Genomic DNA, 10,767 nt, shown 5'->3' with positions numbered 1-10,767 from the left:
CCAAAAATTTAATCCTAAGAAAAAATATTCATCTGTGTGCGAGTGACTACCCCGCACTTATAATAACAAAGCTTTTATTTCATTTGGGCTGTCTCTACCTGATGGGTAGATGTCTTGCCCTGTAGGGCTAAAAAAAATCTTTGGTGTGTCCTTGGGAGAATTCTTTCCCTCCTCATGTTCTTAATTTCGACCATTCTCACCAAAAGCTGAGTCAGCATGAAGTCAGTCCAGAGATGGCACTGTCCATCGTCTAGCAGGCCACAGGTGAGGAATCCCAGGCACACTTCTGGTTTCTCTCCTCCTGGCTGTCCTCCAGATGAAATGCCTTGGTGAAGGTTACTGCTCTTCTTTTTTTTTTTTTTTAATTTTATTTTTCTTCTTCTTTCTTTTTTTGCTGATGAAGGTTGGAGGTTGTTTGATGTTTCTTTTTCTTCTTTTTGTTGATGCCCACCCAGGGATGCCAATTGTGAGAACCCCAGCCTTGCTCTGGGGTCTCATGTGGTGGTGAAATTCTTCTAACTTGTGCTTCCAAAGAAAAACTCCGCAGGCTTTTGCTGTTCGGTCTCAAGGCAGTTTATTGCTAGTTATCTAACAGATTATGTTCTTGGACTGCGGCTATTTGATCAGCGGCCTGGGTAGAGGCACACACACACACTGATATCCTCTCTGTCTGTTGTCTTCTTCATCTCTCCCCCCGCCCAGGGCTGTTGCTATCTTTTATAAGATATATTACGTATAACATGTTTACAATTATTCCCCCATACCTACTACCTACATTGCCAAGTGTTTTACTACTCTAAACCAATCTGTGAGTGCCAACATCACTAATAACATGGAGGTAAGGAAAAAGAAGGAGGAAGAACAGGATCAGCCCACCTTTCTTCATCTTAGAACCTCTGACCCCCATGTACAAAGTGAAAACCCCCCTGTACATGTGCTAAAACCCCCCTGTACAATACTAAAAAAATTTCCCCTCTACTTTGTAACTACTTTTACTATACTATCTAACCTTTTGTGACTGCTTGTTCTACTTCTAAAGTTGGCAATTCATTCCATGGCTCAAACTTAAAATCACAGCTGTTTTTCAGTTGTCTGCCAGGGTTTAGAGTGCTTCTGACTAAGGCCTGGAACCTCTAAAAATGTCTGAGAGACATTTTGAGTTCCCACACATAATGACTACATTGAGGGCAGGCTTGAACAATCCCTTGTGCATGATTAATGGGGATCTGAAATTGTCGGTGCATGGCTCTCGCATTTTGGTGGAATGTCTCATGACTGTTGAGAGCTCTCTCAAAGCTATTCTGTGGGGGAACATGGACAGCATAACTGACCACAGCATCCACCAATGTGTTGCCTTCTCCTAAACCGTTGTTACATTGATGACTTCGAATGTGCATGATACAAAAGACATGCTGGCGTTGTTTCAACACACTCCGCAACTGCAGGAACAGTTCTCCAAGACGGTTTTGGGTTCTTCTGAGGAGTGCATCCTCAATTCTCTACACAACTCCAACCACATATAATGAGTCTGAAACAACGCTGAGTGGTTCTTTGTTCCAGGTGTGGAAAGCCCAACACATGGCCTTCAACTCAAGGGATTGTAGATTATCTTTCACATTACCTCTGATTAAATGTTTCAAGCATTTCCCTCATTGTTGCCAAACACACACAGCTCTTTTTGGTTTTCGGCCGGCATCAGTAAAAACTGTTTTTCCTTCAAGTGGTTTCAATGAACACAAGGGTCTTTCAACCACTGATAATGACTGATGAAATGCCACATCAGGCCTTTTGGTTGTTTGTTGTGCACCACTCCTGTGAAACCTAACAATGCTTCCTGCAGCGCAGCAGAGGGTCTGAGCAGCCATTCTAGATCTTCATTCTTCACAGGAACACTGTCTGGTGGTTCTTTTCCATCTATTTCTAAAATTCTGTCTCTGCCTTTTCGTATCAATGCAACAAGAGCATCTATCCTGCCCATCACACGACTTTTTGGTTGAACGGGTAAAAACACCAGCTCAAGCAGGATTGCTGTTAATCCACGTTGGGACTCCTTCTTTTTCTTTTGCCATTGAAAAACAATGGCAAGAGGGGAAGCGTCAGTGTTGGAGAGAAACAGTGACAATGGCAAATGTTCAATACGAAGAGCACTCCAACCATGTTGTAATTTTTCTGAAACCTGAATCAAAGCTTTTCGTTGTTCAGGGGTGCAAACTCGAGGACTGTTGGCAGCACTTCCATGGAGCCATGGCAAAAATGTTTGCAGATCATCCTTGGTGATTCCTACAATGGAACGAACCCACTGCAGATCTCCAAAGAGTGTCTGGACATCGTGTAAAGTAGAAATGTTAATGTGTAAGGTAAGTTTTTGGGGTCGAATTTGTGCATCTGTGATCAGCCAGCCTAAGTATTTCCAGGGAGCTGATTGCTGTATTTTTTCTGGGGACACCGTCAATCCATGCTGCTTCAGTTGTGAAAAGAGCCAATTTAAGTCTGCATCTGCCAACAGCTGTTTGGTTGTAATAAGAATGTCATCCATGTAGTGATGAATCATCACGTTGGAAAGATGTCAACGAATTGGTTGCAAGGCCCAGTCAACAAACAGGTGACACATGGTCGGATAATTGCACATTCCTTGAGGGAGAGAAACCTACTCATACTATTTTAGCCGGTGCCGTTCTGTTGACAGATGGCATGGTGAAGGCGAATTGCTGGGTATCTTGTGGATGAAGCAGAATGGTAAAGAAACAGTCATTTAGATCAATGACAATGCTCCACCCTTGTGGAATCATGGTTGCTGCTGGCAACCCAGGTTGAAAAGCACCCATTGCTTGCATCTGTTCATTCACCTTTTGCAAATCATGCACCAGTGTCCATTTTCCTGATTTCTTGGGTGTTCCATGGACTGACAGATGGCTGAACGTGTCCAGCTTCAAGTTGCTCTTGTACTAATTGGTCAGCAATTTGCAGCCGTTCTTTGGACATTGGTCACCGCTCAATCCACATGGGTGTTTCAGTCAACCAGGTAATTTTGAGGATGGGCGGCTGCTCCACAGTGGCCGTCACGGAAAATGCTGATCTGTGGTCTATACCATCCCAAGCTGGGAAAGCACATCTCTGCCTATCAGTCCTGGAAGCAGTTTGGGTAAAGGCATGACATATAGTTGAGTCACGATAACTTGATTGTCTTCAAAAATGAGGCTGATGGGGTCTCTGCTTACTGAAGGAATCTTCATTCCACCCACTCCTACAATGTGGGAACTTTGAGCTCACAAAGGCCAGTTGGATGGCCAGTACATCTGATTAATAATTGAGACATCTGCTCCTGTATCAAGCACTGGTTCCAATCAAACGCAGTGTGAACCACGTTGTAGTTGTATTTTCTTGTATGGATGATCTTTCATGTCAATTGTAAAGAAGACATCGTGGCCAGTTGATCCAAAGCCATTGTCTTGTCTTTCAGATTCAGTTGGTTCTTTTGGACATGGTGATGTGGCAGGAAATTTTCAATTGCTACAATTTGGGCAATCTTGCTTCCTTTGGGAATTGTCACAGGTGGTTGCAAGGCAGAAACCATTATTTTCACTTGACCAGTGAAATCTGCATCAATGATGCCTGGAATCACAATCACACCTTGTTTACTTGTGGAAGATCTCCCAAGCAACAAACCTCCAACTAGAGAAGTTGTGCTGTACATTGGACCATATACATTGGTAGGAATTAAGGTTACCTTTGCATAATTTAGAGTGACTTCCGTTGCTGTGACCACATCGACTCCAAAACTTCCCCAGGTGGCAGGTTGATTGTTCAACAGGAAGCCATTCTTGGAGTCTGTGGGGTCAGGGCATCGATTTATTTCTTCACGCGGTGCCTTGACGCGCTGCACTGGGAGTTTCCCACCTTGAGACAAGCTTCTGTAGCATGGTTTTCAGTGTTGCACCTGTGACACCACACAATCTCCTGGCAATCTCGCCGGATATGACCTGTTCCACCACAGGGAAAGGAGATGGTTTTAGATGATCCAAGGTTAGGTTGACTTTTGCTGCGACGGAGAGGGTTGTTACCATTGCTGCTTGACAAGGCAGCTGCAATCATGTGTCCTTGTTGTTGCATAGCATCCTGGATAGTTGCTGTGAATGCCACAGTTTGGTTGCTTTGTTCTGCACATGTGACTCTAACAAGCATCTTGTCGACTGGACAGCCTTGAGGAAGGGTGGATAAGATGGTTCTTGTATGTGAGTTAGCATTTTCAAAAGCAAGTCAGCGGAATAAATTATCTTGAACATCTGGTGGTACATCAGGAGCATCTTTCAAGGCAGCTGACAACCTATCAATAAATTGTCCATATGGTTCGGTGGCTCCTTGCTTTATGGTCGCATAAGATGCTGGTTTCTTCTTATCTGGTGTCATGGTTTGACGCTGGCACAATGCCAGTGCCCCCATGAAAATGTGATCCCTCCCTTGAATGCTGTGAAGTGGAATCTAGAATAGAGCAAAGCAGGCCCAAGCTTAATAACAGGAAAAAAAAACTTTATTAAAATACTAGTACTAAAGAAAAGAGAAAACTAAAGAAGGGAAAAAAACCCCACACAAAAATCAAATGAAAACCTTGCAAAACATTCCTCCCCCCACCACCCAACTCCAACAAACCACAGTGAAACACAATCTGGACCCCAAACAGGTTTCCACCCTCCAGACAATCAATACTCAGTCCATCGAGGGAACAGAGTCTCTCCTGTGCCACAGACCCCCCAAGGAACACAGCTCCACATCCTGTGTTTCCATGACACACATGGCACCGCCCGGAGAAAAAGTTTGCCATGGTGACCCTTCTCCTTTCCATGCACAGTGCTCTCACCACTAAATGCATGGATGGACAGACTGCCTTTAGGATTTTTCCTTTCAAGGATGCCCTGCCAAGAGGGGAGAAAACAACAGTTCAGTTTTTCATTGTTTGGGACCACAGTCCCCCCCATTTTCCCCTGGGACCGAGGGCTCAAGAACAGAGATCTTCTTCTCTTCTCTTTCCTTTCCAGGGCAAGGGGGCACCACCACAAACCCCCTAACCTTTTCTCTGTTCACTCCAATTTTGTCTTTTTCCCAGCTGAAGCAGGTCTCTTGACTCACTGGCATCCTCCCAAAACACAGTCCCTCTTGAAGGAGAAGATTGGTTCAGATTGTGGCTAACACGGAAAAGTCCAGCCAAAAGCCACTCCTTGTCCCCCTCCCGTCTAGAATTCCTCCTTCCAACATCCCAGGGTCCAAGGTGTCCCTCTTCCTCTCTTTCAAACCGAGGAGGGGAAAGGAAAATTCACAAAGCTTTCATTTCTCAAGGAAGGGTTAAAAGCCCAAACTCCCAGGGATGGCTCGATGCCCGTACATCCAGCAACTCCCACGCACTGGGCACCTTGCAGCTCCCCCCACTCCTTCCTCGCGGTGGAATTGCTGACAGAACTGCCGCCATCTCTTTCTCTCTCCCCCTCGGGAGAGAAACCGGTGGGGGGGGGAATGGAGACATCCCAGATTTCTTCCACCCTTCCATCTGCAGGGGCCAGCCCGGTTCCAGTCCTTCCACCACCCTTTGGGCCTACCTTTCAGGCCATGGGGGCTTCCCCTCCCCCACCCAGCTCGTGGCTGGGCAGGGGAGGTTTGCACTGCACACTGACCGGAACCAAAAGGAGCGAGTTCCCCTGGGAATTCTGCTTTCAACCCCTCTGTGTTCTCAGAGGCGTGTCTACTTTCAATTGGTCAATATCTAAATTGACCTCTTCCTTCCGGAAAAAATTCTCTTTCCATGTCAAACCACGACATCTGGTACTAAAAGCAAAGCTTGATGAGCCAGCTGTTGTGACAATTGATGCATTTCAATGGGGTAAGTAAGTTGCACTCTGTTGGTTGCATATGGTCCATGCCCAGTCAGCATATCTGGCTGGATTCCATAAAAAGGATCTCCTACTACTGTATGTCTGTTGGCTTCCACAATTACCAAATGTCTCCATTCCCTTTCAAACATGAGGAACTGTGAGGGTGTCAGCAGCAGGGAGGCAATATTAGATGAATCAGAGGGACAGAGCACATCTGCTGTAAATATATATTGAATTATGTTCCTTGCTGCTTCTGACCTGATCCCATAAGTGGTGACTGTTTGCTTGGCTGATTGGAGGATTTTCTACTCATGGGGCTCCCACATGGCATTCCCATTAGATACTATGACAGGACAGGCCAGAGACCTGATAGCCTCCTAATCTCCATCTAAAATTGCATCTTTTACTACTGAAGCTGAAGCGATACGCGGAATAAATAAATAGACTCCACAACTCGATGTAGTTATGAAGTGGGTATGTATGACAGCACCCGGCACAAGTGAGATAGCTCTCCGAAATCTTGTGCCCCGAGCTGGAGTTTGTCCCACAGTTTTATTCACTAAGGTGTTCCATATGCAATACATTACACAACTTTTCTATGCATATTCAACCCCTGGCCCCGCCTGTCTTCGCCTCTCATGCTAAATAGGTCCACACCCTTCTGGGCATGCGTGGTCTTTTGTGGTGGTCTTTTCGGGGGTCTCTGATGGTATTTTGAGGCTGAAACCATAGTCTTCCTCTTCAATGAACTTTTGAACTCTTCTCCTCTGTTCATGCGCTTTTGGTCTTCTGCTCTGTTATCTGGATAAGTCCATCATCCTTGACAGAGGGGCCTCCTTATCTGAGTTCTTTGCATTCCTGGTCTTCTCTGGTATTTATCTTTTTGCAAGAAGCTTTAAAGAATTTTTTTTTCTCTCTTTCCATTGTCTTTTGTGCCATGGCAGAGGTTTCTTAAAATTCAACACATGATTCTACAAACATGATACATTCATTTTTGATACATTCATTTTTGATACATTCATTTTGTTAGCTCAAGTGATCTCTGGAAAATCTCTTATTTCAAAGCCCATCGCGACTGCAGTGGATTTTTTAAAACAGCTGGCAATGTCAATTGCTGGTCAGTGGAAGGTTCCACTGATTGAACCTGATGATTTGAAAGGGTGACAAGTTGGACTATTTTTTGCTGTAATATATTTGGTCTTTGCATCTTCGTGATCGCTTCTTCCTACAACAATTGACATCAGGGGAGTCTGACTCTGAGTCATCGGAATTGGAGCCTGGTGGGAGTGGGCACTGCAGAGCTACCATGGTGGGGTGGGGGCTGACTACCTTTGCCATCTCGCAAGCATGGCCGCGTTCAGCCCCCCCTCCCCGCACCGTGCTGTCCGCTGCTGCCGGGTACTTCCAAGCCCTGCCTCTGCGCGCATGCGCCACCGCCGCCACGTCCCTGGTGGGTGAGGGGCCGGTGCCACCTCGCTCCCGTCTCCGCTCTGGTCTACGCCTTGATCTCTGCCCCTGTGTTCTGCCTCCTGACTCAGCCCTGTTTTGTCACCAACTCTGCCTGCCTCCTCAGGTGTCACCCTGCCTCCCGAAAGAGGCGTCTGGGCTACTTCCTGGTTCGCCTCATTCCGCGGGACCGGCGACCTGGTAGTATCCGCTGACTGCGGGCGAACTTCTGCCACGGACGCGCTGCCCTTTGCACCTGCGTCTATACGAGCGACAAATTCCTTAACAGAGGAACTGACTGGAGCCTTTTGCGTGCACACTGGCCGCATGTTATAAACACTAAAGAATTTTTCAACCCGTGATGACTTCTGAACCTCTATCTGTTCTGGTGTGGACTGCTTAAATGCCTGAACGGGGCCTCTGCAGCCTTTTTCTCCGCGGCCATGCTTTGCAAGGTGTGTAAAACTTTTTTCCAAATGCCTCTGAACTCCAGTACTGTTTTATTATCTTTTCCGCCCTCCACTGTGGCATCCCAAAGCAACTGCCCTAGTTCTTGCCTTTCGGTTTCACTAAAAATCAGCAAAGGCTTTTGTAACTTGCCTTTGTTCCTTGCCCACAAAACCAGCTGCTCCTAATCAACCTCTTTTACTTTTTCAGCTCTCTTAGAGAGAATATGCAAAAGCCACAATGAAGCCTGTAAATCTCCATCCATTATCACTTTTGACCCTCTTTGTTTGCGGCTTACCTTCACCACCACGGGGCACTCTGGTCACTTTTATTTGATGCGGCAGCACTCCTGCTCCAGCTCCCGGCTCCGTCTACGTCTACGCCCACCGTTCGGGCAGCATGTGAACAAAGGAGTCTTCTTTTCTCCATGCTCCAGCAGGTCCCCGCCACCAAACAGTGACACGGAAATCCTTCTTCCTCCCATCATGAACGGCACAATTTGGAGTCTGGAGTCTTCACCGCTCCGTTAACTTGATCCTCCATCACAATAGAGCAAATTCAGAATCACGGTCTCTGTCACCATAAAGGTGATGTGGACCTGATTTCATCTCACTTAAAAACCGGCTCCCCGTTCCTGTATAAGTAATTCGGGAGCTCCTTGGAGCATTCCGGGTCCCTGGTTCGAGTGCCAAGCAAAGCCAGGGACCTCACTATACAGGAAAGCTGGACTGGACAAACGCAGATCAGGCCAATGTGGTCAATCAAACGTTCTCTGTTTATTAGTTAGACGATGGCAGTTTATATACACTTCAATATAGTTTACAGTTTACAAAGGCACTCTCATTGGCAAGCTAACATTGTTTGTCTTTGTCTTAAAGTGGACTAAACTCTACACTATAAACCTACACTAATTTACACCCAGAAAACCCAGTGCTTCACATCACACCTTAATATAATTTCTAACTGCGCCACAAGCTCTTTTTCTTACTGCATCACAGGCTTGAAGGCCTCACAAGGCCTGTATGTGAGGCCTAGGCTGGAGTAGCTCAAATCTCATTCCAGACATAGATCATGCCCTCTCTCTCTCAGAAATTCTGCAACAGGTGGACACTAAAGTGAGTTACCTCCCCTTATAGTTTTAACCAATCCCTTTCCACTAATAAGGAGAAACGACTACAAGTAGATATAAGCAAAAAAAAAAAAAAAAAAGAGTTTACTAAAAAAAAATGAAAAACAGGAAAAAACATTAGGAGTAATAGTCTCTAGTTACAAAGTTCCTGAAATCTTGCAGACTCCCCAGGAACACACTCAAAATGACAGTGACCCCTCCCCCCAAGATGGCATCTGTCTGTAGGGAGATAGAGGGAAAATGGTGGCAGCCCTCCTCCTCCCCCACCCCTTATCTCTCCAGCGGCAGTAGCTCTGTCAGTGAAAGTGGCTGGCACACTCCAGCAGCTGGTACTCAGTCCAGGTCTAGAACTCACAAAGGGTCTTTGCCTTCCTCTAGCAGAAGACGACAAAGCAACCTGCTGGCATGACTCAGACTTCATGCCTTCTTGCCTCAGCCAGGCACTGTTTGCGGTATGGGGTTACTGCACAAAATGGGACTGCTCCACTCCTCCTAGCGCGAGGTAAAGCTGGGAAGGGGACCCAGCAAAAGGGGTGACAATCTCATAATACCCCTGGAGAGTCCTTTGGGGAGAATGCTGAGGTCTTGGAACAGATTATGCATTCCTCCAGAGGAGGAACTATAGAGATAATGGTAGAATATTGTTATTTTGTGTGGCCAAAGTATGATTTGCCAAAGATGCTTAAATGGCCACCTTATGGAACAGATAGACTCTGTTTGTGTCAAAATATGTGGTTGTATTTAGAGGAGAATTGGAAAGGATTGATTGAAAGGGAATGTGGATTGATATGGTTGAAACAAACAATTGGAGAGGTCTATGTGTTAAGAAAGAAGGAAGAAGAAGAAAAAGGGGAGGAAGAGGAAAACGGTGAGGATTGGGATGTTTTTCAGCACCTTCCCCCATCTTGTCCTCCAATTTTGTCAGCTGACCCAGGGCCAGCTGTAGGTCCCCTGTATCCTCAACTTTTGGAGCAAAGGGATCAGGGAAATGCCGTTCCTACGGTCCCACCTGAAAATACTGACAGTGAAAGGGGAGGAGGGCAGCATATTGTATCACCTAGAACTAGAAGAGGAACTCAGTATAGGACACCAGAAGCCCCCTGGACCCAAGAGACGGGTACACCAGATGCCACTACGCCAAGTTCCCTGGGGAAGACGGTTTGGGTTTGTAATTTTACCACTTACTACCTAGGATATAAGAGGGTTGAAAAAAGAATTACCCTCATATTTGGATGATCCCATAGGGGTGGGGGAAAAGATGGAGGAATATTTGGGAAACGCAGATTATACATGGAAGGACTGGGATTTTCTTTGGGGATTTTGTTTGGATCATCAGAGAAAAAAATTATTTTGCAGAAAGCTCAGCAGCTGGGGGAGGATGAACATCCACAAGCAGTGGGGGGGCGCTGGACCCAACGCATCTATGGTGGATGATGCCATCCCCCAGGTGGACCCCCAGTGGGAACCAAATAACCAGGCCAGTCTGGCTCGCCTCTGTGATTACTGTGCTTATTTGATTACGGCAATCAAATTGGCAGTTCCCAGAATGAACAACATATTTAAGGCTATGTCATTAGAAGAGGAAAAGCATAAAAGTCCCTCTCATTGGTTGGAGACAATTAGGGATGCCTTGCGGAAGCACGGAGGGATGGACCCTGGGACACCAGCCTTTGACAGTGCTGAAGGTACAGTTTCTTACTAAATCCCAGCCTGATATAAGGAAAGGAGTACAGAAAGATGAAGAGTGGCAAAATAAGCCTCTAGAGAAATTGGTTAGAAAAGCACAGCAGATATATGTAAAAAGGGATGAGGAAAAGGCAAAGGCAAAGATTATGGCAGATTTTACAGCCCTGAAGGAATAAACTGCAGGGTCCAAGGGGTCCC

General features: G+C 46.1%; 1 pseudogene; it reads right to left on the bottom strand.

The window, feature by feature from the left end:
• Positions 1–3,794: 3,794 nt before the first annotated feature.
• On the bottom strand, positions 3,795–6,636 carry LOC146763035 (uncharacterized; annotated as a pseudogene).
• Positions 6,637–10,767: the final 4,131 nt, after the last annotated feature.

Source organism: Lonchura striata, chromosome W (genome assembly GCF_050655825.1).
Source record: "Lonchura striata isolate lonStrDom1 chromosome W, ASM5065582v1, whole genome shotgun sequence".
NCBI classification, from domain to species: Eukaryota; Metazoa; Chordata; class Aves; order Passeriformes; family Estrildidae; genus Lonchura; species Lonchura striata.
Note: the sequence above shows the minus strand (reverse complement) of the source record. Positions and strands in the feature narration are given on the sequence as shown.